Here is a 27,709-nt window from a genome sequence, read left to right on the forward strand (position 1 = left end):
ATCATCGTTCGCGTCACAAATTCAGAGTGAAAGTAAATGTTCAGAGTTTATGTTTCGCCATTTAAACGGTCTAAATAGGCTATACTCTTTACAGTACGGAGTAACATTGTTTAATAAGAAGATTATAAGGAATTTACGTGTCGCTGCTTGAAAGAAATGTAAGATTTGAATCTGTAATGTTGATCAAGGTGAGTGCTCAGGTCTCGAGAGCTTTAGACTACAGCTGTTCCGCATTCATGTTTTCCCTGAAGAAAGCAGTACGTAGTTATTTGATATGAATTAAATTGTTTTCCATTTTAACCAAGTTAACGTGGTGTCATTGGTTTTCCGTGTTGTCTGTGGTTTATTTGAGCATTTGTGTCGAGTTACGACTAACATTGTGTGTTTGATTGAATGCCGCATCTCAATCCTGTTTCTCTGACTCTCAGGATCCGTTCAGTTGAATTATTGTCTTTGTCATATTTCCTTCCAGAGTCCGTGTTGGAGATCAGATTCTGTTTCAACTGTTCAGCTTCATCATGGATGACACACAAACATCCAGAGATGAAGAATTTTCTCCAGGATGCAGGTAGGCTACTATACACATTAACGTTATATTAAATCACATTTAGATAACAGAAATTGGAACTGTATTGTTTATAATGTTTACTGGGGTGCACTTGTATGATTTTTACATCAAAATTCATCATAATATAGAAATAAAAGGCATTTTCCTATACCGTGATTTTAGCCCTTGGATTTGAACGCTCCTAAGGGTAGGGGCGTGCAATATGGACAAAACAACCTATCATGATTTCTTTGATCAATTTTTCAATTTCGATTTTAATCACGAGTTTGACACACACAGACACACTTTACATTAATATGCATTCAGTGTGAATTTGAAATGGCCAAATAACCAATAAGTAAAGGTGTACCAGAATGTATTTAGAATAGACATAATGGTAAAACACATATTGGGTAATAAAACCATTAAAAAAAAACACACACAAAAAAAAAAAAACAGACTAAGTGTCTCAAATAACTAAAATTAGAACAGCGCCAAAAAACTCTTCACTTTAATTTACACTGTAAGCCAGAGGGCGCTTTCGTGCAGAAACTATACATTTGCCTAAAGCTTCACATTACTTCTCTGATTAAACATGAAGACAATAAACACACGACATCATCAATATATGGTGTATTTGAGTTCTTCAGGCCTTATTAAACGTTGTCTTTTGTTGGACAACAGGTTTATAAATGCTTCGCATTACACGTTTGGCAAGATGTTTGACACGTGTTGCTTTTTCAAATGCACGTTATAAGCGACTTGTAGTGCATTCAGAGATTGAGCAGAGATTAATCTCCCAGCCCTAGTTACGGGGTGTGTCTGCTGTGATACTTGCAGTGTAATGATGCAGTGTAAACACCCACTGCTATGATTGGCTAATGTCTTTGCATATGAAATAAGTATTACATGTGCAGAGGCTCTGTACATATGGAACTCTCTCGAAAACGTTTTGCATGTTTTTAATACTACTGCTCTCAAGGTTAACTAATCATGAAAAGTGTTGAGTATAACATTATATAGTTCTAGCATTATATTTAGATTGTGGCATGAAAGGTTGCAGTGATTAGCATTGTAGCCGATCACAGACATGTTGAGCGCGTGAATGCAGTGATCTTGTCATTGCATCTCGATTTATGTACTCTCATGAATGCTTTCATCATAACTAACAGTACAAACTAAGGGTGTCGATTTAAAATCGAAATTGACCGAAATTAAGGCACAATCTCGAACTTCGAATAAAAAAATGGAATTGTCGATGCTGCCACGCCCTCATGTCACGTTCGGTCAGCTTGTCAAGCGAGAAAAAACCCGCGTGTTGAAGTGCTGTGAGTCATAGGACTTTCACACAGGATGTGGAATGATAAATTTATGCGTCGCGCAGCGCCAAATCTTTAAAATTCGAACACATCATTTTCTATGAGTGTACACGCGGCGGCCGGCAGCAACGGCTCGACGCAGCAACAAAACGTCCTTGCGCGGCAAGCCATTGAAATGAATGGGTTTCATAACGCAGCGTGAGGACGTTTTGTTGCTACACGTTTATGCAGGCTACAAATGCACACGACACTTCACAAGATATCACAGCAGGATTCGATTAAATCTGCAAGGTTTGTGAAATTAAATGTTTATTAGATATTCAGAGATTTGTTGAAATGATGTAGATGCACATTTGCTGAATGTTGACGGTAGGCCTAAATGCTAAAGCCTCATTGTTCTAGTTTTCTGTTACAAATAATATAAAAACGCTTTACTTTTTTGCATAACATTTACTTTCTTTGTTTACCAGTTCTGTCTAACAAAGTATTAGATATATGAGTATGACTGACAGATTGTAAATGAAGACGGAGAATGTGAGTGAGCGCTGTACGATCAGGCGCTGGTGTTCTCGGCGCCGCCACCCGTCAAAATAAAAGTCCCTCTTCCAACACATCGGCCAATCAGAAAAACATATCGCCCGATGCCGATATTTAAAAATGCAGAATATCGGCCGATATATCTCCCTTATATATCGGTCGACCACTAATTAAAATCCAATAAGACTATCCTTCTCATAAAGTGCTCTTTACATGCAACTTTGTTTAAAAAAACCTTATAATAGAATGATTATCATCATAAAGAAATAAATCTTTCTCTTTGTAATAGTTTAGTTCATCAGAAGATATTTATTCTATGTTTTTATCTTCATTTTATATTTTACTATTGTTGCTCACACAGAAGGACACATCTATGAGAGAGAGCACTTAGTTTAATTTACCGTTTTTGTATCAACATAGTATAAATAAAAAAGTGCTCTTTAAAGTAACAAAAAAATATGTAATTCTTTTAAAAATTTGCGCATTTCCGAGTGAAACGGAATATGGAACAGAGGGCAGGGTTTTACTTTAGCGCTCCTCCTCTCCATCTCTCGCCCATAGCAGAGTAACGGTTTGAGGGGAGTGGTTAAGCGTTTAAGCAACCCAAGCCGTCAAGCACGTCATCAGAAAAATAACCATTCCAGACCGGAAGTAACTTTTCAGGCTTTGATTAAAGATAACCACGGCAAACAATTGTTTTCTGTGTATTAACTTGCACTGATTAATTGTTCACCACAAGACTAGTTATATTCGCAAAGTAAATAGGGTCAATTTTGATTTCATGCCGACTTTAATCTCTCTCTGTTATAGTTCAGTTTATCAGAATAGACCAGAACCAGAGCCCAGCTGTGTGTCAACGAGGAGTGACAGGTCTATGGGTCAACCATTAGATTTTAAGAGTGGAGATACACCGACTGATCTCAGGTATAACATTTCTAGAAAACATGATTAACATTTTTATATTATGGTGTTTTGGTATTGTGGTATTCATTCTAGGTGTTGTTATCTTCATTTTAGATTTTAACATTGTTGCTCACACACAAGGACCCATCTATGAGAGCACTTCGTTTCATTTACAGTTTTTGTATCAACATAGTATAAATAAAAAAGTGCTCTTTAAAGTAACAAAAAATATGATTTTTTTTTACTATAATCAGGGGTGCACATAACTTTTTCAGTGAGTTACTCAGGTGAGTACCAGGAGATGGTGTTTGGTACTCACCCCATAATGTAGCGTGGCCACAGCTGTCAATCATGACGTCACATTCTCGTTTTTATAGCATAAAATAACAAACTAAAACCAAACTAATTAAAAAAACGAACACTTAAATTCACATCATCGTGATGGAAAAGATTTATTTAAAGTATTATTTGATTGTTCAGATATATTTATTTGTATAAATTAAATCTAATTAATCCTTATTAAAGATATTAATCAGAAGTGAATTTTCTCTTTTTATTTTGTTATTTGATCAATGTACAGAAGGCATTAGGTTTATTACGCACTGTCACTTTAAGACCGAGTGTGCAGAATGCAGATCCAATTGCACTGATGCACTGTACGTTCTGTAAAGACATAACCGACTGTGTTTACGTGAATGCTCTCCAAAACTGACATTTAGACATAATGTTGTGTGTATTTGTCCATTCAGATGTGAAAGAGAGCTCAATTCAGTCCTTGCGCGCAGCGCGCTGTCTGTGCAGGACTGCACGCTTCGGGTCGCGCGTGTGTGTTCGCAAAGAAAAGCATACCGAATAAAACTCTCTTTCGCGTCGTCTCTCTTATTCAGATCTATCCATGTCTGCTCTTCTCTTTATCCCAGACGTTTTTTTTTAACGATTTGAGACATGCATCAAGCGCATGCCAACTCGTGTGTGCCGGGTAGATCAGCACGTTACAATTCAAATGTGCGCGTCTATCACAAACGCAAATCAGTTCTGACTGGATCTCTTCCCCAATCGTCCCTCCCTAATTTCCGTCTAGTTTTTATTCGTTGACGTGGTCATCATTTAAAACGTGAAAAAATTTAATTAACACTGCCTATGTTGCATTTTGGCGACAGTTACCCTTAAAGTACGCAAAGGCGCGCAGTAACACAAGTGGCATTACGCATTCCTGATTTTTGTCGCGCATGCGTACCTGCGTACCAGTTATGTGCACCCCTGACTATAATAAAAAAATGATTTTAATGCAATTACTTTAATCTGTCTTTGTTATAGTTCAGTTCATCAGAAGAGATCTGAACCAGAGCCCAGCTGTGTGTCTATGAGGAGTGACAAGTCTCTGGGTCGTTTAATAGAGTTTAAGAGTGGAGATACACAGACTAATCGCAGGTATAACATTTCTAGAAAACATATAACTAACATTTTTATATGGTGTTTTGGTAATGTGTTATTTATTCTATGTTTTTATCTTCATTTTATATTTTACTATTGTTGCTCACACAGAAGGACACATCTATGAGAGCACTTAGTTTAATTTACCGTTTTTGCATCAATATAGTATAAATAAAAAAGTGCTCTTTAAAGTAACAAAAAAATATGTAATTCTTTTAAAAATTTGCGCATTTCCGAGTGAAACGGAATATGGAACAGAGGGCAGGGTTTTACTTTAGCGCTCCTCCTCTCCATCTCTCGCCCATAGCAGAGTAACGGTTTGAGGGGAGTGGTTAAGCGATTAAGCAACCCAAGCTGTCAAACCTACGTCATCAGAAAAAGAACCATTCCAGACCGGAAGTAACTTTTCAGACTTTGATTAAAGATAACCACGGCAAACAATTGTTTTCTGTGTATTAACTTGCACTGATTAATTGTTCACCACAAGACTAGTTATATTCGCAAAGTAAATAGGGTCAATTTTGATTTCATGCCGACTTTAATCTCTCTCTGTTATAGTTCAGTTCATCAGAAGAGATCAGAACCAGAGCCCAGCTGTGTGTCTATGAGGAGTAACGAGTCTCTGGGTCGTTTAGTAGAATTCACCTTTGGCTAAGCCCCGCCCCCCTTAGTTACTGTTGCTACCTCCGACAACTTCATCTGGGCTCTGGTTTGGTATCAACATGGCTTATGCTGTGACAGCTCTTCCTGCTGAAATTTTATCAAACTTTTATAAAGCAGCAAATAAAGTGTCCGATAGAAGTAGGCAGAAGGGGCTCAGTGTGCGTTTGAAGGCTTTATTCAAGACATACGGTGAAACGCAAGCAGCAACAAGGCATCCAAATACAGGCAAAAGCATAAGTTAACGGTCACAGTCAAAAAATGAACCACCTAATATCCTAATCGAGACGGAGGCTGTGACTAACAATATCAGGAGAAACACTGTTCATACAAAGCTGGGTAGGTCTCTATTCACTTCTATAATCGTTATTATCTACAAAGCAAACGGACTACGCGAGTATAAAGTTGTATGTATTAGCAGCGTGTGCTAGCATATCAACAATTAGGGCAGAGAACCGAAATCATAACCTAAACAGCATAAAACTGTCTAACTAGTAGCCTATAACTTCACACACAGTAAGGTTAAAAGGTAAATGTATCTTAGAGCAAAGGTGAGCTTGTTGATCCTTGAGGGGTTTCGCTGACTGAGGACGTCCACACAGTTTAATCCAAAGACGACACTTGTCAGTATTTAACTTCGGTTTTGGGAAGGGGAAAAAACGGACACCCCCTCCAACCTCGCTGGGAAACGCGTATCTGTTTTACAAATGCCCCAGGCACAACGTTTAACCATATTTTTTATAAAACGACGACGTAATAGCCTGCCGAGACCAAAAATATGAGCCTCCTGCGTTGAAGTCAATGGAGCACCATGAAAAAGTGTCGGACCCTCTGTGGGAGCTCGTTCTTGGCTGCGCTGTGATTGGTCAATCTACATTCTAGGGCGTGGCTTAGCCAAAGGCGAATTCAAGAGTGGAGATACACAGACTGATCTCAGGTATAACATTTCTAGAAAACATGATTAACATTTTTATATTATGGTGTTTTGGTATTGTGGTATTCATTCTAGGTGTTTTTATCTTCATTTTATATTTTAACATTGTTGCTCACACACAAGGACACATCTATGAGAGCACTTAGTTTCGTTTACCGTTTTTGTATCAACATAGTAAAAATAAGAGCTCTTTAAAATGTTTTTTTTTTATTTAAATAAATGAATGTTGTAGTTTTTTATTATTATATAATAATGAAAACTATTTTAATGCTCTAACTTTAATCTTTCTTTTTTTTTTATAGCTCAGTTCATCAGAATAGACCAGAACCAGAGCCCAGCTGTGTGTCAACGAGGAGTGGCAGGTCTATGGATCAACCATTAGATTTTAAGAGTGGAGATACACAAACTGATCTCAGGTATAACATTTCTTAAAAAATATTATTATGTTATTGTCACGGGTAGTTGTTCTGAACAAAGCACACAACAGGAATAATCCAGGAAACTTCAAAAATACTCACAGAGTATGTTAAAACAAATGAGGGAACTAATAAGCTAATAAACTGGACGATAGGTGTAATTAGTGAAACAGACATAGACTACGAAAACAAGGTCAACTGATAGGGCACACTGGTAAACAGGACAGAACCAAAAACACAATGAAACAAAGTTAAACAGCATACATTTTACAAGTAGCATTTTATTTCAGCATAATAATAGTATCAATAGTATGGTCTTACATTATATTAAGTGTCTTTATTGAAATAAATGAACTATGTACATTTTACATGTACTTAAAAGAAGCCCTGCATTTATTTACAGCTGTAATTTGTCGTGAAATCCTTAATATGAATACAAGCTACTTAATCGGACTTCTTCACCACGGACAATTTAAACAGCTTCCAGTTGTTAAAAATAATAACTACAGTATCTCCAGGTAATTCCTTGAATACTTATAATACATTACAATAGTTCCCTGAAGTAAGGTGCGGCGTCCTGTCAAGAAGCAACTATCACTACCTCAATCACACATGAGCACACAAAAAAATGTAACGAATTATTACTTCTATTACTTCCTCAATCACACATAGATGTTTCTGTTGTTGTCTTTTGAGCGTAGAACCTGTTTCTCAGCTGCGCAGCATGTACCTGACACGAATCCCAAGTTGCAAATTAGCTCAAAGGGGAAATATTAATAATTAATCATAACTCATATAATTAATTATAAATATTTGGATCAGTTAATCGAATTAACTTGATATAGCAGAATTAACATTATAATCAATTAACCTGTTCATCCAGAGAACACTACGTTTTGGTTGTCTATCAACTCTCAGAAAGGGTATTTTCATGGTCATTGGAAAAAAAAATTCCTTAGCAGGCACAGCGCTTATAGCGTGTAGCAGCATCCAAAATAGTTTAAGTGACATTGATCTGCAGGCAGAATCAGAACCAGGAATTCATATGTATTGTACGCAACGTTTTATTTAACTAAATCACAAACTATTCTAAACAAACACATGTAGCAAATTATCTCAAAAGGGAAATATGTATAATTAATTATAACTAATTATAATTGATAAAAAATATTTAATTAGTTTTAGAATTTGACTGTAGTATAATTAATATTAATGATTAAATCCACAATTTTGTCCACTGAACAGACCGCATAATCGGTTATCAATTCTAGGAAATAAATTATCTTCTTGGCCAAGAAAGAATAACTTTTTCCTATGCTGCACACACAACTAAACTAAGCAAAGAATATATACAGAATAAAGAAAGTAAAGAAACGGAGGGAGAAAAGAAGAGAATGGCAAGGTTATAATCAGTTTACCACAAGCTATGGGGAACATCAAAGAATCGGGATCACCTGGGGCAAAGGGGCACAACTTAGAAATGCATCTAAATGCTGCAGGCGGTTACTTGCTTTGACTTCGGTTGCTGAAAAAGTCTAGATGCGGTAGAGTCCGGAGATTCTTGATGATTTTGCTAGGAGTGCGCGGAAACTTTCGTTGAGTTAGTAAGATTAATTGCCGGAGAAAGGCAGGAAACGTAGCCTCAAAAGAGATTGAGCAAGGATGTGCTTGATCAGGGAACTCTTAAAGGCCATATCGGTAACACCCATGGCCTTTTGTGCCAATCAGAGAAAGTTTTTGTTCTTTCTTCACCCTTTTTGCATGTTTATGGTGGTCTGGAGAATTTGTGCAGTTTTGAACCAAAGTATGAAAAAAAAAATTATAATTTATTTTACCGTAACATACTATGCACCATTAATTATGAAATGAAGAGGAATATTTTGATACCAAGAAAGATGGGGATTTAAAGACATTAAAGCTGTGATGCGATCTGGGAAAACCAGTCGGATGTCGCGCTGGTACGTTTTCAGTAAGGTCTAAAAATAAATTGAATGTCAGTTTTTTTTGTCAAAATTGGGTTTTCATTCAAATATTATTCTATAACATCTTGACTATCATCTCTGAATATATCTTGGGAAAATTCACTCGTTTAGTGCAGAAAAATAGCGATTTATAGTGGCAAGCTGAAAAGACGGAGTCTTTCTCTTTAAGAACACGCACGCCGGAACAGAGGTGCAAAAAAATAAATAAATCACCCATATAGCTCTCCTTCTCTTAACACTACAAAGACAGTTCACCAATCAAAATAAACCACACAACAGAATAAAGGTCCAGCCAGTCCTGTGTAAACTATAACGGGACGCAAGTTTTTATTTATTTATTTTTTATCCAATGTTATCGTGTGATGCGGAGCACAAGAGAACAACGGAGTCTGAAGTAGCTGCTCGCTTAAAAGATCTTGCTCGCCTCTCAATCGTCCAATTTCAAACCGGTTTTCACAGGATGAATTTTGAGTTTGTAAGCTTTCGAATGATACCTAATCTATGATGATTACTAAAATATATGATATGAAAAAAAGGCAATAAAAAAGAGTGTCAGTCGTCCCGCTAGCAGGACGTGACCGTTAATTAAACCTGCTTTTCTCAAAATTCCGTTCCTGAAAATCATAGCGATCAGCCGAATTCAGATAACCATAACTTTTGTTACAGACAAACGATGAAAGAAATAAAAACAGATTTGGAAAGGGCTTGAAACCAGCTTTAATATGATATCAGAACCTGTAATATGTCAAATTTCACCATGTGGTGGGTTTTTCCAGATCGCATCACATATGTATACTTGGATATTAAAGCTACAATATGTAAAAAATTTCGCCGCTAGGAATCGCTAACCTCTTACAATAACAAAGGCGTACGTTGATGACGTAACATTTCCTGCTGAATTATGGAACTTGTCACTCAAGCCGATGGATCTAATAATGTTTTTGGATGAGTGAATACATTGATGTTTTTATCATGACTGAGGTAAGCAGGGCACGATTGCTAATGAGAGACAGAAATCAGCACCACATGCGAGTCCCGCGAGCCTCGCGGACATAAAGGAATACAGACATTTCATTCTACCGAACTACCCGCAAGTGCAGAAAGACTACTCACACAGGTCAGTTTATTTGACGAATTAAACTTGTGAGATAAAGCAGCGCTGTTTCACTAGGTCTACACTATCACACTAAACTGCATTTGAGTGTGGTGAAAGTTATAATGTTATTCTATGTGTTAGTTTGTCTGTATGAGACTAGCAGTAAGCTAGATCAACATTAGAATAACATACACATCATATTCTAACATTTCATAATGTTGAGCTGTATTGATTAGTGTTATGTACATTTGCTCACCTGTCTAATAAAGTACATGTGAGTGCTCTGTCAAGTCGAAGTTTGTCACGGACGTGGAGCTCTCTGCATCTCAAAAACACAACGCTGATATTGGTCCTCGTTATAGTTCTCCTTTTGTCACAAATTCTTGCCACGGTCCATAATGTTTGAACGAAACAACAACAGCGTGCAGCTTGAGGTTGCACTACACAATTGTCCACGTCTGTCCCCATGGTTACTATGGCAGTACTACTGAGTACTACGAGCGGAAACCAGGTATAACACGGATATTGCGTCTTTGACAGGCGACATTTTTTTCCGGGACGGACCATTATTTAAAATTGGAATTTCTCTGAAATTAAAAATCTTTGTGAACTTTTGGGATATTGTAAGTACACAGCTGCAGAAAATATATCACACTGTGCAAGTGATTTTGGGATATTTTATTACAAAAATCTTACATATTGTATCTTTAAGCATTTGGAGTTTCCCTAACAAAACTACAGAGTTATACTGTACCTATGCTAATATGATATAGAGACATTCATAACACAAGATAAAATACTATATACATTTGGTACAGTTAGATTGTGTGTAAATGGAGCTAATGTCCTTTTCATATGTGAATTGAAAGTTTGTCTCTGGGCCCAAATGGCCGGCGCTGTCTGGTGATGGGAGGTGGACGGGGCGTCACTGTCTTTAAAGCATGAGGAGAGCCCCAGACACCATCTCTACTAAGGTCATTCAGGGGAGCCGAGGTGATGACGCCTTTGAAGACAAGTTGCGACTCTTTGGGCCAGGCCAGTGATCAAGTTTGAACAAAGGGAAAGGGAATTAAAAACAAACCATTTTGAGATAAAAGTTCAGAAATCGGACTTAAGTCCCCAGTAGTAAGCCAACTTTTAGTAATGAATAAAAAATTAAGTTCCCGCGAAGAGAAGTCGTCGTTAACAATAGCAGTCTTATTTACCACTGATCTGGCATTTAGAAACCATCCTTAGCCGAGGCGGATTCTCAGTCGACTCCTGCCGAGCCCGAGAAAGTCGTCGAAGATTGCTCAAACACACTCCAGCATGGTGGATATGAGGCGAGCCGTAGACAGGGAACGGACAGCCACCCCGTCTTCCTCGTTTTCTCTTACGCCTCTTTACTGGTAGAGAACACGGCCAGCGGCGCAGGTAGCCAGGTATCGACATCAGAAAAGGAGATGAGTGAGATGTGCCATTTTGCGCTTGATATAGCAGATTGTTTGCACTGGTTCTAAACTTAAAAGAGTTAATTTGTCATATATCAATATCGACAAAGTGCATTGTGTTAAATAAGAGATAAAACAGAGTAAAACAAACAAACTTGAAACATTTGAGAATATGATACAGAATAAAAAAGACATTGTGCTTAAGACTCAAGTAATAATGTGATATTTTTTATTTTACAGCCATGAAGTCCTCAACAGGTTTAAATCAAATCTGATGAAGAAGTTTGAGTGTCTGTATGAGGAAACAGCAAAGCAGGGAAACCCAACACTCCTGAATGAGATCTACACAGAGCTCTACATCACAGAGAGTGAGAGTGGAGAGATCAATAATGAACATGAGGTGAGACAGATTGAGACACAATCCAGGAGAGCAGCAACAGAGGACACACAGATCAAATGCAATGACATCTTTAGACCTTTACCTGGACAAGACAAACCCATCAGAACTGTGCTGACAAAAGGAGTCGCTGGCATTGGAAAAACAGTCTCTGTGCAGAAGTTCATCCTGGACTGGGCTGAAGAGAAAGAGAATCAGGACGTCCAGCTCATATTTCCTCTTCCTTTCAGAGAGATCAATCTGATGAAGGACAAAACACTCAGTCTTTCAGATCTTCTCCATGTATTTTTTCTTGATACAAAAAAAATGGGAATATCCATTGACAAATATAAAGTGTTGTTCATCTTTGATGGTCTGGACGAGTGTCGTCTGTCTCTGGATTTTCAGAGCGATGTGAGGTTGTGTGATGTAAGTGAATCAGCCTCAGTGGACGTGCTGTTGACGAACCTCATTGTGGGGAATCTGCTTCCCTCTGCTCTCATCTGGATCACCTCCAGACCAGCAGCAGCCGATCTCGTCCCCTCTGAGTGTGTCCATCGAGTGACAGAGGTACGAGGCTTCAATGAGCCACAGAAGGAGGAATACTTCATGAATAGAATCAGTGATCAGAATCTGGCCAATACAATCATCGCACACCTGAAGTCATCAAGGAGTCTTTACATCATGTGCCACATCCCTGTGTTCTGCTGGATCTCAGCCACTGTTCTGGAGAAGATGTTGAGCGAAGCAGAGAGAGGAGAGATTCCCAAGACTCTCACTCAGATGTACACACACTTCCTGATCCTTCAGACCAACATCAAACATGAGAAGGACTATGAGAAGGTGACAGATGAAAACATGGTCCTGAAACTGGGAAAACTGGCTTTTCAGCAGCTTGTGAAAGGCAATGTGATCTTCTACGAGGAAGACCTGAGAGAGTGTGGCATTGATGTGACAGAAGCATCAGTGTACTCAGGATTGTGCACTCAGATCTTCAGAGAGGAGTTTGGCTGGTATCAGGGGAAAGTCTTCTGCTTTGTTCATCTGAGCATTCAGGAACATCTAGCGGCTCTATATGTGCACCTCTCCTATATAAAAAACAACATAAATGTGTTTGACCAAATCACTAAACCGAGTTTGTGGTTCAAAGTTAAGGATTGGTTGCAACAAAATTCATCAAAACATGTTTCATTATCTGAGTTGCATCAGAGAGCAGTGAATGAGACTCTTCAGAGCAAAAATGGACATCTGGACCTTTTCCTGCGGTTCCTTCTGGGTCTGTCAGTGGGGTGTAATCAGATTCTCCTACAAGGACTAATGAAACAGACAAGCAGATCTGACAGCAATAAGGAAACAGTTGAGTACATTAAGAAGAAGATCAGGACCATTGACTCTCCAGAGAAATCCATCAATCTGTTCCACTGTCTGAATGAACTGGGTGATCATTCTCTAGTGGAGGAAATACAACAGTATCTAAAATCTGGAAGAATGAAGGAAGCCAAACTCTCTTCATCTCAGTGGTCAGCTGTAGTTTTTGTGCTGCTGACATCAGACTGGATCAGCTGGATGAGTTTCATCTTAAACATTTTTTTAATAGAAACAAAGCTGAAAATATGATGGTTCTTCATAAGATGCTGCCTGTGATTAAAGAATCCAGATCAGTTCAGTAAGTAAGAAAATCAAAGTTCGAGAAGCTGCAGATAAATAATTCTGTTTTACCAGTTATTTAAAAAAAAATCAAATGAAGAAGAAACTTGAAGATTTTTCATTTTTAAATTACATTAAATGGCATAATATACCAAGCAAAAAGTGAGCACAACCAAGTGGAAAAGCAGCCCATAGTTCCCTATCAGTGGGTCACTCTCGACGTACGAAGTCACCGACGAATAGGATTCTCGCCAGAGAGCCAATCTTCTACGAGTGTAACTGAACGAGCCAATGAACATTGACATGCAATCATTTGCAGCAGCTACTCGGCCTCGCAGTGCAGGTATATAATGAGCAGCAGGTGCATTCCATCTTCAGATTTTCGCTTCGGAGCCGAGCGTTTCATATACGCTCTTGTCTGCAAGTAGTGTCTTCTGAACGAGCAAGCTCTTCAAGGAGATCTTCACGATTTCATCAGTGTTGATGTGATTTCCTCTTTTTTTCTTATTATTTGCCTTTCATTGAGCAAAAAAAAAGGCTTTTCTCACAGCTGGTAACAGTGCGCTGTTCAGAGCGCTTTAAAGCTGTTTTTACAGCTGTTTTTGTGCACTGTCTGAGAGCGCTTAAAGGCTGTTATCACAGCTGGTAAGAGCTGCTCCTTCAAAGAGAGTGAGTGCACACTGTCCACAGGCTGCAATTCCCTTTCAGTATCACTGTGGTCTTTTCCCCTGTGCTTCAGCACTGAGAGAGCGAGTCTCCTAAAAGAGATTACATGGGTGTGAGTTGCATCGTTCTAAAGATGACATTCTACCCGTGTGTTTCTGGATGCGGTCGTTTCCTGTCCTCACTGACGGCCACAATCACAGTCTCACATGCCTGGGAATCATGTGAGACTGTGTTCGTGGGTGGTTCATGTTTTCGTATGGGAACATGACCACGTTGACATGCCGGTCGTGACTCTTCTTTCTCCGGAAAGCTTGAGTCTCCTCTGTTGTTGACCATTCGCCGCTTGTGTGTAAAAGCAGAGCCACAGGTCTGCTCAACACTCAAGGAGACCATGGAGTTCAGCGAGAGCTTCCACTGGTCAAACCACTGGTATGCCGTCGAGCTGCTGGGCTGAAGAGGTCTACTTCGGTAGAATAGCTTGGGTGACATGAGGGGTTCTCCTGCAGGGAACCAACCCCCTAGGGCCCCTCCCCCTCTTGCGCATCACAAGCTGTGCAGCTTCTAGATGTGATTGCTGGTTGTCGCGAGCAGGACGAGGTCGAGGGTCGTGGGAGGACGGCGCGAGGCAGGTGTCACTCATCAGCAATCACGCCATCGGCCTCGCGCCATCCTCCTAGGAGGATGCAGACCCAGCCCTGGCTTTACTCTGTCCCATCCGCACTCTGCGACTGTACAGAACTCGAAGCCCCAGGACCTCAGACCAGCACTTTGTCTGTTACGGAGGCCAGCAGAAGGGAAAGACTGTCTCCAAGCAAAGGTTGGCCCACTGGATAGTGGACGCCATCACCTTGGCTTACCAAGCACAAGGCATGCCCTGTCCACTCAGGTTGTGTGCTCACTCTACGAGAGGCGTTGTATCCTCCTGGACGTTGGCACGTGGTGCCTCGCTAACAGATATCTGTAGAACTGCGGACTGGGCGACACCTAATACGTTTGCTAGATTTTATGGCCTACGTGTAGAGCCAGTCTCCTAAACGGGTAGAAGCACTGAGAGGCCTGGCTCTGTCGGCTTGCTGCGCCCTACTCTGCGACTATATTGCTCCAGAGTGAAAAACCAGTTCGGACCTCGGAGTCGGATGTGGCGGAGCGTGGCTTCAACCTTTATCCGTTGAATTCTTGAGAACCGGGTGTAGGCTGGGTTCCATATGTGTATTCCTCCACGACTGCTCCTAAACGGAAGCCTGTGTCTTTCCCTTGGGCTAAGTCACCCAGTATATCATATACATATGGACTAACCCAAATGTTGTACTGTATATCTCCACATAACTCCTTCAGGGAAGAATGTGGCTTCCACAGCGTTCTCCTTCCTAACGGAAAGGGCACACTTTCCCCAGTTTTATGCAATAGTCTCTCTATATGGGTTAACACGGAGCAACAGTGACAGATACTCTCTGTGTAAGTCCTCTCCTATCGTCCTTCCAGGCAAGAAGGGGCAAGTAGATTGGCTCTCTGGTGAAATTCCTATTTGTTGGTCACTACGTACGTCTCCGTTCCCTCCTTCAGGGAACGAGGGTTACCATATGTAACCAAGACATTATTAATTGTAATTTTTTTAAATATTCTGACATTTTACAGACAGGTGTTATGATAAGGGAGGTCCAACATGCAGAACAAGTTAATGTTAAACATTTAACTGCATAAATATTGATTAAATTCAATCTTTGTTTTTTATTTGTGTAAATTTTACTATGAAACTTGGATAAGAATGTGAGGTCCCACTTTATATTAAGTGGCTTTAAGTACTATGTACTTACATTGAAATTAATAATTTGATACAACGGACTTATTGTGTACATACATGTTTTTACATTGTACTTGTATTTAAAAATTACCAGCATGTAATTACAGCTATAATTAATTTATGTATTTACATTTGTAATTACACAGTTGACCCTTCCCTTACACCTTAACCCAACCTTATACTTACCCATACCACCACACCTGTCCCTAACCTTACCCGTATCACATCTCAATAGCAGCAAAAGTGTTTTACAATAAGACATGAACACAACAAGTACATTGTACTTATTTTTCGATGTAAGTACATAGTACTTAAAGCCACTTAATATAAAGTGGGACCGAATTTGAAATGAAGAAATACATGTTAATGTAGATTTCTCATTTCTAAAGTATTTTTCTCATTATATTAAGTTAGTGTTTATTGCAGGAAGTTGTCTTTTCAGTTCATGGTGTTTTAACAAGTATGGTTTTCATCTTTCTACAGGTTGAGAAACTGTGGTGTCACAGATGAAGGTTGTGCTGCTCTGACTTCAGCTCTGAGATCAAACCCCTCACACCTGAGACAACTGGATCTGTCTGGGAATAAAATAGGAAGTTCCAGTGTACTGCTTATCTGTGCTGTACTCGAAGATCCTCACTGTAAATTGGAGCAACTCTTGTAAGATAATATTTGACACTCACAAATGAAACACAATGTAATTTATGTTTGAAGTGTTCAGACTCTTACTACTGCTGTGAGTTCAGCTGATTAAGCTGTAAATGATTGAACACATGAGCATGAACATTTCATGATTATTGTGACAAAAGTGATCACGTTATCACAGAATCCTGTTCAAGAAGTACTAATACACAATGAAATCAATTCACCAAGTTTTATGTCGAAAACCAGCAAAAAACAAATTAAAGTAGCACCAATATGCACTTTTTGTTTACATAAACATTACAATAATAACATTAAAAATGATGGCCAGATTTTAGAAGAGTGAGTTTTATAAAAAGATAAACCTCACTTATACTATGCACATTAGCTTATCTTTTATTATTAATAATAAAATTGCTGTAAAAACCATGCACTGCACTCTCCACAAAAAAAAAATAGTTTTAGTAGCTAATGGATTTCCACCACCGAAAAACGCTTGCTATAGCTCTGATACAAGATTTATTTACGGAGAAGAGAAAAATACCCGTGGTGTTTGGGTGCACCACCATCCTTCATGTTGACTGAGCTTTCAATGTTGTTACGGAAAGGTGAAGCTGATTGGTTGGTTCTTGTCACATGACTTGTGTTTGCGGCATTCTGAAAAGTTAAGATTTTTTCATAAGCTCACAGTATATGAAAACACCAAATTCAAAATTAGAATATTGTGAAAAGGTTTTCATTGCTGTAAGCCATAATCATCAAAATTATAACAAATAAAGGCTTGAAATATCTCGCTTTGCATGTAATGAATCTATATAACATATTAGTTTCACCTTTTAAGTTGAATTACTGAAATAAATTAACTTTTGCACGATATTCAAATTTTTCGAGTTTCACCTGTATTTACTCCACAAACTAACTTTACGAACATGGAAAAGGTGATAGATTACCTCTTAACCTTTACGCTGAGGAGAAAATCCAACACAACTTTGAGGGGACCAAGCGAAACATGATTCTGCTCAGCTAGCAACACTGGACATCAACCACACAGTATATTTTCATGTCTACTTTCTTTGTATAACAGTTCTATCTTATAACGTATTAGACAAGACTGTTAGACAGACCATAAACGAATGAAGACTGTGTGTTCAGGCTCTGGCATTCTCAGTGCCGTCAAAATAAAGGTCCGCCGTGCCGTCAAAATTAAAGTCACAACAACAAGCGTGGCTTACGTCACTTCAGAGTTCCTGCTGGCGGTGCGAATGCAACCAGGAAAATTTTCCCAGGGGAACCATTAGTTATCAGGGAACCACCCTGGTGGCTAGATCCTAGAACTAAGTTCCTAGAACTACCCGGAACTAATCCTCATAAAAATGTCTAGCTTTTGCTGAATAAACTTCTGCACATCACTTTTGGCCACTACTGTATGTTTGGTGTGGTTAGTGCCACAGTAGTGCTATTTAAGACCCTGCTCACTTCGGACTGGCGGGCCCCCAGTCATTACTGGTGCACTGCTGCATTTATCCAGTTGCCAAAAAATGTCATTATAACTTTCATTACTGTAGTTAGAGCATTGATTTATTGAGTGGGAGAGGTTATTAAATTCATGTCAGTTACAAAAAGAATACCTTGACGATCAAGCCTGTGTCATTTTAAACATCGTTTTATGTTTATTTTAACTCCAATACATTATACTGTATCTTTGTTAGAAAGTGTATAGTCTCCTCCTCTGTGCTACTAACTAGGTTAGGATACCTCTCCAGCTCTCTTACTGTATATAATGTAGAAGCTAAGACTTAATCTTAACACTTAGAAATCTTAATGAATCACACTAATTCGTAAGTTTAGGAATAAAAGTAAAATTGCATCATTCTTAGAATTTTGACACACTTACTTTTACTCTGAGTGGAGTTATACATGCAGCCCCTGGTCTGATCTAAACTGAGAGAGTGAAGATTGTAATTTTTTCTTACAGGTTGAAGGATTGTGGCATCACAGATGAAGGTTGTGCTTATCTGGCTTCAGCTCTGAGATCAAACCCTGAACACCTGAGACAACTGGATCTATCTAGGAATAAACTGGGAATACATTCAGTGACTATTCTCTCTGCTTTACTGGAGAATCCTCACTGTAAACTGGAGACACTGGGGTAAGAACATATTTTACTCTCACACATGAATCACAATGTAAAGTATATTTGAAGTGTTCAGCCTCTTTCTGCTGCTGTGAGTTCAGCTGATTGAGCTGTAAATGATTGAACACGTGAGTTTCTCCTCAGTAACCCGATACTGCAAGACTGAGTCACACTGAAATACACACTTTCACATCACAATCAACATTTTAGTCTCAATTTAAACAGACTTGAGCTCAACACAGAACTGAGAAATGCTGGTTCTCTCAGGACCACTATCGTCAAATACGATTGACAGTTAGCATACAGTTTGGATTGGTGGTATGGTTCTGTTCTGGGCAAGAAGCAGGGAGAGCAGCAATAACCCCCCTTAGGGTAAACAGAACAGAACCAACATGAATGTATAGTATAGCATTCTCTGTCAGTGCTGAGGGATTTACATGTGATAAATGCAGGGAGATAGTCAGGCTGACTGAGAAGATTTCATAAATAGAGACACAAGTCCAAACTTTAATTGAGATAGTAAGAATGCAAGGGCTTTAGAGACTGCTTTGGATGCAACTAGCTTAGTGAACTCTGTACATTGTTCAGTTCTGGCTGTAGAGCCCATGCAGCAGGACAATTGGGTGACCGTGAGACGCTGAAGTCGCGGGACAAAACACTGCTCTTCTTACAATAACAAACAGATTCTCCACACTCAATGAAACACCCACTGAGAATCCTGTTGAATGTGCCCTAGTTATTGGCGATTCTATTACACGGAACCAGGGATGGAAATTAAAAATGTTGTCCACCGGCCACTGTGGCTGGTGGATTTCAAAATCTACCAGCCACTCAATGTTTTTACCAGCCACTTTTTTGTTTTTAAATCGACAATGTGTAACTGCATGTGAAAATTGATACTAGAAGATCTACAATACTTAAGCAGTTTATTTAATCACAAGTTTTTTCGCAATTGCGTGGGCGTTTCTAAACAGTGTTTTCATTTTATCCAGCTGGGCCGTCTTTAGGCTGGTAAGTGCCTTCATGGCAGCTGTATTCTCCGGTTCTGCTTTTCCTTGAGCTTTCTTTATTACATGTAGGGATGGGAATTGATAAGGATTTAACGATTCCGATTCCATTATCGATATTGCTTATCGATCCGATTCCTTATCGATTCTCTTATCGATTCTCATTGGGTGAGGGAATAAGTACAAATTTGTTTGTTTGTATTAACTCGCTTTAATATCTGATCAGAAGACACTGCACAGAGCACATATACACAAATTATGTGTAGCAACCTCAAATCTAAAAGTATAGGTGAGCTACTTCTCAAAGTGAGTGTGTGTGTGAGTGAGCATGTGTGCGTTTGTGTGTGAGTAAGTGAGCGTGAGAGAGTGCGTGTGTGAGCGCGAGAGAGAGTGTGTGTGTGCGCTAGTGAGTGAGCGAGAGTGTGTGCGTGAGCGCGAGATAGTGTGTGCGCTAGTGAGTGAGTGTGTGCGTGAGCGCGAGATAGTCTGTGAGCGCTAGTGAGTGAGTGTGTATGTGTGCGCGCGCGTGTGTGAGTGAGAGTGTGTGCGTGAGCGCGAGATAGTGTGTGAGCGCTAGTGAGTGAGTGTGTGCGTGAGCGCGAGATAGTCTGTGAGCGCTAGTGAGTGAGTGTGTATGTGTGCGCGCGCGTGTGTGAGTGAGCATGTGTGCGTTTGTGTGAGTGAGTGAGCGCGAGAGAGTGTGTGTGCGCAAGTGTGTGTGTGTGTGCGCGTGCGCATGAGAGTGAGTGAGTGCGTATGTATGTGTGCGAGTAAATGTGTGTGAGACAGTGGCGTCCCGTTAAAGGCCTCATTATACTTCTGCGTCGAACTTCTGCCTCTGCCATGTTTGCCGCGTTCTGAATCAAAACAACGCAGCGCGTGTGTGACGTCATGACACATTTGCAACGAGCGGAACCGATACGCGGAATCGATACGCAGGCATGCTAACGGTTCCAAGGAATTGATTCACTGGGCACCGGTTCTGAAGAAGAATCGGTTCTCGATTCCCATCCCTAATTACATGGATGTGGCATTTTGACGATTCGTGGTCTTTTATTGCATCAAGTTTGAGATTTTTTGTCCCAACAATGAAACTATTAGTTTTGGCCTCTTCTGAAGCGTGACGACGACATAACGAGCAGTGCATTGTTAGATTGGTCTCGTCATAAACTAACCAATCGCGGGACTCTCCGTTGTCTGCTTTCCTCCATCATTCTTTAAAAAAACTTTTTTTTATTTTTGCCTCTTTGTCCACGGGCTCCTCCTGAGATGTTTTCTCTGCGGACCTCTTAACACCTGCGATGTAACGCCACATAATTTTTGAAGGTGCGCCGCCTCTAACGTGTCCGGGTGACACAGTATGCTATTTTTATCTACCCGCCATGGTGGCCGGTAGGTGAAGCGAGTTTACCCGCCACAACACAAAATCACCCGCATTTGGCTGGTGGCCGGTGCTAATTTCCATCCCTGCACGGAACGTGAAAATGGAGACACCATCCACCATAGTCACATGTTTCCGGGAGGTAGAGCGCCTGACAATAAGGCAAATTTAAAAGTGCTGGCTAATGCTAATCGTAAATTCTCTAAGATTATTATTCACGCCGGCACAAATGATGTTCGACTTTGCCAGTCGGAGATCACTAAAATGAACGTTAAAAAGGTGTGTGAACTCGCAAGTATGATGTCAGGCACTGTAATTTGCTCTGGCCCCCTTCCTGTTTGCCGGAGTGATAAGAAACTTAATAGACTGTCCTCACTTAATGGCTGGCTGTCTAAGTGGTGTCCGCAAAATAATATAGAATTCATAATTGGAAAAAAAAATTGGGGCAGACCTGACCTGTTGAAAAGAGATGGTGTTCATCCCTCCTAGTGTGGTCTTCTCTTCTTCTCTAGGATGGATTCCTCCTGCTCTTCTCTCTAGCAAAATGAATGAATGAATGAATGAGGCATTTATATAGCGCTTTCATATGTGACCTAGAGATAAGGAGGTGCTTATGATATTGAAAATAGGCTCTACTGATAAAGGGAGCAGTTATTTCAATTGTTTAGTTGGTATGGAGTCTAGTCTGGTTGGTTTGATGTAGTAAAAAGTTTTGTAAGCTCTTGTGTAGAATAAGCTCCAACCCCAAACCAAGTGGTGGCAACAAACGGCTACAAAAATAGATGTTGTATGATCATGTTTTATTCTTTGTGACATTTTAGATCTGTCTAATGATCCATCAAACATATTGAGTTGTGCTTTAACTGCTAAACTGATCTAATCTGAACTGAGAGAGTGAATAATGTGTCATTGTTCTCTTCAGGTTGAGATATTGTGGTGTCACAGATGAAGATTGTGGTGCTCTGGCTTCATCTCTGACAACAAAACCCTCACACCTGATACATCTGGATCTGTCTGGGAATGAACTTGGAAATTTGGGTGTGAAGCTTCTCTCTGCTGTACTGGAGGATCCTCACTGTAAACTGGAGATACTGTGGTAAGATCATCTCTCTGATAGTCACTTTTGTCTTTGTCCTCGGTAAAACGTGTCCTTTAATGTCATTTTAAGACCAAAATCACCTAACTAAAATACAGTGTACATCTGGAATGCCATTTTGAACGAATAATCTGAACAAAAAGCAGTTGAAGAATTAGGTGCATAATTTATTAATTATGACAATTAAATAAAGGTATGTCATTGACTATAGAAAATATTTTGGAATGCTTAACCATAGAAAGCGACATTGAAAGATAAAACATTTTGATTATTAGTTGTGTGTACAGAACAATAATAATAATTTGTTACATTTATATAACGCTTTTCTGGGTACTCGAAGCGTTTTACTAAGAAGGGAAGGGGGGGGGGGATCTCCTCAACCACCACCAATGTGCAGCATTCACCTGGAATGATGATGCGACGGCAGCCACTAACTCAGAGGTTTAAAAACTTGTTTAGTTTTACGCAGAACTGTTCCTCCACGCAGAACTGTCCTTATATCAACATTAAACAGTATCTCACATTCAACTCTGTGTGTCTGTTCAGTCCTGAAGCACATGACAGTTTCAAACAGCACTGTTGAGTATCAATATGCATAAAAATAAATGAATAAGTATTATCAGATTGTGTAAAAAGGACTATTATCATGAGCAACACTAGAGTAACACTAAAAAAAACATGGAAAATACTTAATAGTATAATTAAAAAAGAAAATACTGGAAAAGTTGATTACCCAAATAATTTTGTAAATCAAGATTCAGGAATTATAAATAAAGTTAATGACATTGTCAATACATTTAATGAGTATTTTGTAAATATTGGTTATAAGTTAGCACAATAAATTGTGGAGCAGAAAACTGAGGACAGGCCAAATGAAGTAAATACTTCTAGTAATAATCATTCAATATTTATTAGGAGAGCTCATGAAATGGCAATACTTGATATTGTTAATAATTTTAAGAATTAAAATTCAACTGATTATATGACCATTTATACATATTTGTAATCAATAATTTTAACAGGTATTTCCAAATTATATGAAAACAGCTAAAGTTATTCCTATTTCTTATTGGAGATAGACATATTTTTTTCCAATTACAGACCAATTTATCTGCTTTCCCAATTCTCAAAAAAATTTGCGAAACTATTTGTGTGCAGGCTTGATAATTTCATAGATAAACATAAACTATTGAGTGGCTTTAGAGCGAATAGGTCGACCTCAATGGCAGTTATGGAAATGGTAGAAGAGATTTCCACTTCGATGGATAATAATGAAAATACTGTGGAGTAGGGGTGTAACGGTACGTGTATTCGTACCGGACCGTTTCGGTACAGCACTTTCGGTACGGTGCACATGTGTACCGAATGCAATCATTCACGTAAATTAGGCTAGTTTTGTGTGCGGAACATAGGTCAATTCCGAGTTTCCACACGAACATATTAAGTGTCGGAAGTCTCCGCGTTGCACTGATTAAATCTGATTAATCGTTTTTGTGATTCAAATACATGTAAAATAGTACCATTGCATCTGTCTTCCTGTGTGCGGAAATTTGTTTATGTTGCTGTGACAACGAAACGCGTGCACACGCGCCTGTGTTAAGAGCGCTTGTAGCTCCGTGCGAGCTGATGCACTCATCTGTGGACATTTCCGAATGCCTTTCTGTTAAAAGCGGGCTTTCCACACAAACAAACGTACATGTGTCATTAGTATGAGAAAAAAAATAGGATTTTAACTCGGGTCGGGCTCGGACATAAATATCGCATAAATAAAGATCACCACATACACGGCACGCTCGCTTTAGCCCAGCCTCTAGCTAGCTAGCGTCATGGCCAATATTGGTTTGAGAGTATTTTATTTAGTGGAGAACTTTGCAGCAGTATTTTATTTCTTATTTGTTTTTTTATTTTATATATTTTCTATTTATTAGCCTATATTTTATTAAAAAAGTGTGTTTAAAAAAGTGTAAACAAATTGTTAAAAAAAGTTTATAGTAAACAACCAGCAGTTTAATGTTTTGCATTTCTTTCCCTTACTGTACCGAAAATGAACCGAACCGTGACTTTAAAACCGAGGTATGTACCGAACCGTGATTTTTGCGTACCGTTACACCCCTACTGTGGAGGGTGTTCCTAGATTTAAAGAAAACGTTTGACACTATTGATCATGGTCTATTAATGAAGAAACTGGAAAGATATGGTATAAGAAGGAAAGCCTATTCTTGGTATAAAAGTTACCTTGATGACAGATTGATATCAGATTTATATTTGTACAAATAAATTATGTTCGATCAGATTTAATGAAAGTCACTTGTGGAGTTCCACAAGGTTCGGTGTTAGGCTCTATAATGTTTGCACTGTATATAAATTATATTTGTAAAGTGTCAAAAATATTTTAAATGGTTTTGTTTGCTGATGACACATTTATATTGTTCAGGGAAAAATTCAGAACAGCTTCTGAATACAGTGGAAATTGAACTGATGATCTTAAATAAATGGTTTGATGATAATATACTGTCACTGAATTTAAGTAAAACAAAGTTCATAATGTTTAACAATCGAAAGAGTAATAAAGTTAAAATTAGGAATCAACAATGAGGAAATAGAGAGTGTATGAAAATAAATTTCTAGGCATTATAATAGATCATAAATTATGCTGGAAACCACATGTCACAATCCATTGCATTATTACATAAAACAAAACATATTCTGAACAAAAACTCATTATATATTTTGTATTGTGTGCTCATAGTTCCATACATGACCTATTGTGTGTAGGTGTGGGGACATACTGTACATATAAAACAATTATAAATCCAATATATATGTTACAAAAAAGATCAATAAGGATTATAAAACTATTTAGTTTTATTTATTTATTTAATTTTTATACTGTACAGACAATGTATAAAGTATGTAATAATTTGCTTCCAAATTGTATCCAGAGGCTGTTCGAAATAAGAGAAAGTCAGTATAAACTAAGAGGAATGCATACGTTTAAAAAAATAAGGGCAAGAAACAATACAAAAAATAGATGTATATCTGTCAAAGGGGTACATCTAGGAATAATTTGGATAAGGAATTAAAATTGTTTATTTCACTTTGTAAATGTAAAAAATAATACATTTAATCTTTAAAATATTGTACTAGTATCTGAAATGTGTACCTTGTTTTTGTTTTTCTCTCTTGTATTAATCCATTCCATTGAAAAAGTGACACTCATTTGATTGATAAATATGTATAAAGGGTAGGCTTAATAAGCAAAGGCTTCAGCCTACAACTTTCTCGGTTATTATGTATAACTTTATTTGTTATGAAAAATTGTCTGAGGACTGAAATGAATCCGGAATAAAAATGTTATGTTATGTTATGTTAATAACAAACTACAGACACTTGAACTACAATTCACATTTCACAGTGTGTTTTTGTTCTCTACAGGTTGAGTGATTGTGGCATCACAGATGAAGGTTGTGCTGATCTGGCTTCAGCTCTGAGATCAAACCCTGAACACCTGAGACAACTGGGTCTGACTGGGAATAAACTAGGATCAGGAATGAAGTTGCTCTCTGATCTGAAGGATGATCCACATTATAAACTGTACTTTTGTGAGTATGAGCATATTTTTTAATCAAAGCCTTTAAATTGAACCAGGTTCAGTAACAGGCCTCTTGTTTGTAAATGGAGAATATAAGATATTAATTCAGTTCCACTTTAGTCTTTCTAAACCTTGTTTAATAAGAGTTTATTTTTGTGAAGTGACTGATCTATAAATATATGAATATTTTCATCTCTAAAAGTGTTTCTGTGTGTAATTAAGAGAGAGTTGTTTATCATTTGTGCCCTGGATCTCAAAACCAGTCACATGTCGCACGGGTATATTTGTGGCAATAGCAAAAAATACATTGTATGGGTCAAAATTATCGATTTTTCTTTTATGCCAAAATCATTAGAATATTAAATAAAGATACATTTTGTAAATTTCCTACCGTAAATGTATACAAATATTTATATTTTTGTGAGTGGATGCAGCACAATCGTGAACATAAATGGACAACTTTAAAGGTGATTTTCTCAATGTTTCGATTTTTTTTTGCACCCTCAGATTTCAGATTTTCAAATAGCTGTATCTCGGCCAAATATTGTACTATCCTAACAAACCATACTGGAAAGCTTATTCAACTTTCAGATGATGTATAAATAATACAATGGTGACTGGTTTTGTGATCCATGGTCACATATACTGTATGGATATTAATATTAGCATATTTGTCATATGCAAATAATGAGGATTCAGTCGCAGATGTGAAAAAGTAACAATTTATTAGGTAAGTTATGAATGAAGAGAACAGAATGAAGTAGAAATCGAGGGTCAGATGGCTGGTGCAGATGATCGCAGGGACGCAATGGGCAAAGATCCTTGTGAAGGACCCAGCTGATAAGAGTCCACAGATACGGGGACAGAATCCCCACAGGAACACGAAGAAATACCAGAGAATAATTTCTCAAACAGGAAGTGGACGGCAGCAGAACACCAAACGATCTGACAGCACAGACATTAAATAGCTGAGCTGATGAGCTCGTTAGTAACAATCAGCCGACACAGACACGTTCTGTATGTGTCTGAACCCATGAACCGTGACACTTTTTTTATTAATATCTCTGGCTGTAATATAAATATACTAATGTCCTTGGCTGTATTTTTCTGAGATGATCTCCAGATGTGATGTGACAGCAGTAATGTCTCATACTCATGTGTTTTGTGTCATGTGACTGTGTTTTATAGGACTCTCAGTATTTAGACGTCAGTCCAGTTTCCTCAGGATCAGCTGATGGTGAATAAGGAGCCGCTGAGGCTGAAGACACAGAGACACACCGCGCGATCACACTGACAAGTGTGTGTGACTTCACATCAGTTTCTAATTTTAATTTTTTTGTGCTTCTGTTCTTTTGAATTACAGATGTCATCAGATTTACACAATGATCTAATATAGGAACTGAACTTTCTTTATAATTTAAGATGTGCTAAATATTGATTACACCGTCATGTCGTGTTTTGTGATGACAAAACTGACATTTTAATCAACAACCCATAGATAGTGTGAATAAGACATATATTGTGAAATTGGGTAGCTTTGTTTATTATAATGAGAGATTAGATTTAGCAATATAACATTATTTGTTATTCTCAGTAAACTTTGGAATGAATTTTGCAAGTTTTGCTTTGGAAAAAATCAAAAACCTGACTACAGAATAGACAGATGCTGTAAATGTGTCTACCAGCTAGGCGACAAAGATTATGCAAATAATTTAACTGAAAATGTATGTCTGTCATATATATGTACTTACCTTTTGTATTTACCTATTTTTAAATGATGAGCTATTAAAGTTTTCACCTAAATCTTCACATTGTTTTACTTCTTGTTTTTTCCGCCTGCATCTGAACACAGTTAATTAATTGCAAAGTGGACACATTCCTCTTTATGGAAAGTATATCTGAATCCAATAACAAAAAGCAGTGATGAGAGTCACTCTTGCTTATTTCCACAATTTATATTAAAACAAGAAGAGCTGGCTTCTGTCAAAGAAACTGAACCAGAAATATTCTGATAAAAGGGTATTATGTTTCCTGCTCACCACAACCATTAAGCTGGATGTGTCAACAGCTTTATAAAAGTAAAGAACAAATACAATTAGTCAGAATAAATAT

General features: G+C 38.4%; 1 pseudogene across 1 annotated transcript; it reads left to right on the plus strand.

Moving 5' to 3' along the window:
- LOC306996948 (NACHT, LRR and PYD domains-containing protein 3-like) lies at positions 1-27,709 on the plus strand (annotated as a pseudogene). Its single transcript, XR_013800682.1, has 11 exons — positions 1-188; positions 473-568; positions 3,214-3,327; positions 4,624-4,737; positions 6,637-6,750; positions 11,499-13,300; positions 16,232-16,405; positions 18,363-18,536; positions 21,832-22,005; positions 25,441-25,607; positions 26,786-27,709. The product of XR_013800682.1 is annotated as an NACHT, LRR and PYD domains-containing protein 3-like (transcript).

Source organism: Phoxinus phoxinus, assembly GCF_949152265.1.
Source record: "Phoxinus phoxinus genome assembly, chromosome: 4".
Lineage (NCBI taxonomy): Eukaryota > Metazoa > Chordata > Actinopteri > Cypriniformes > Leuciscidae > Phoxinus > Phoxinus phoxinus.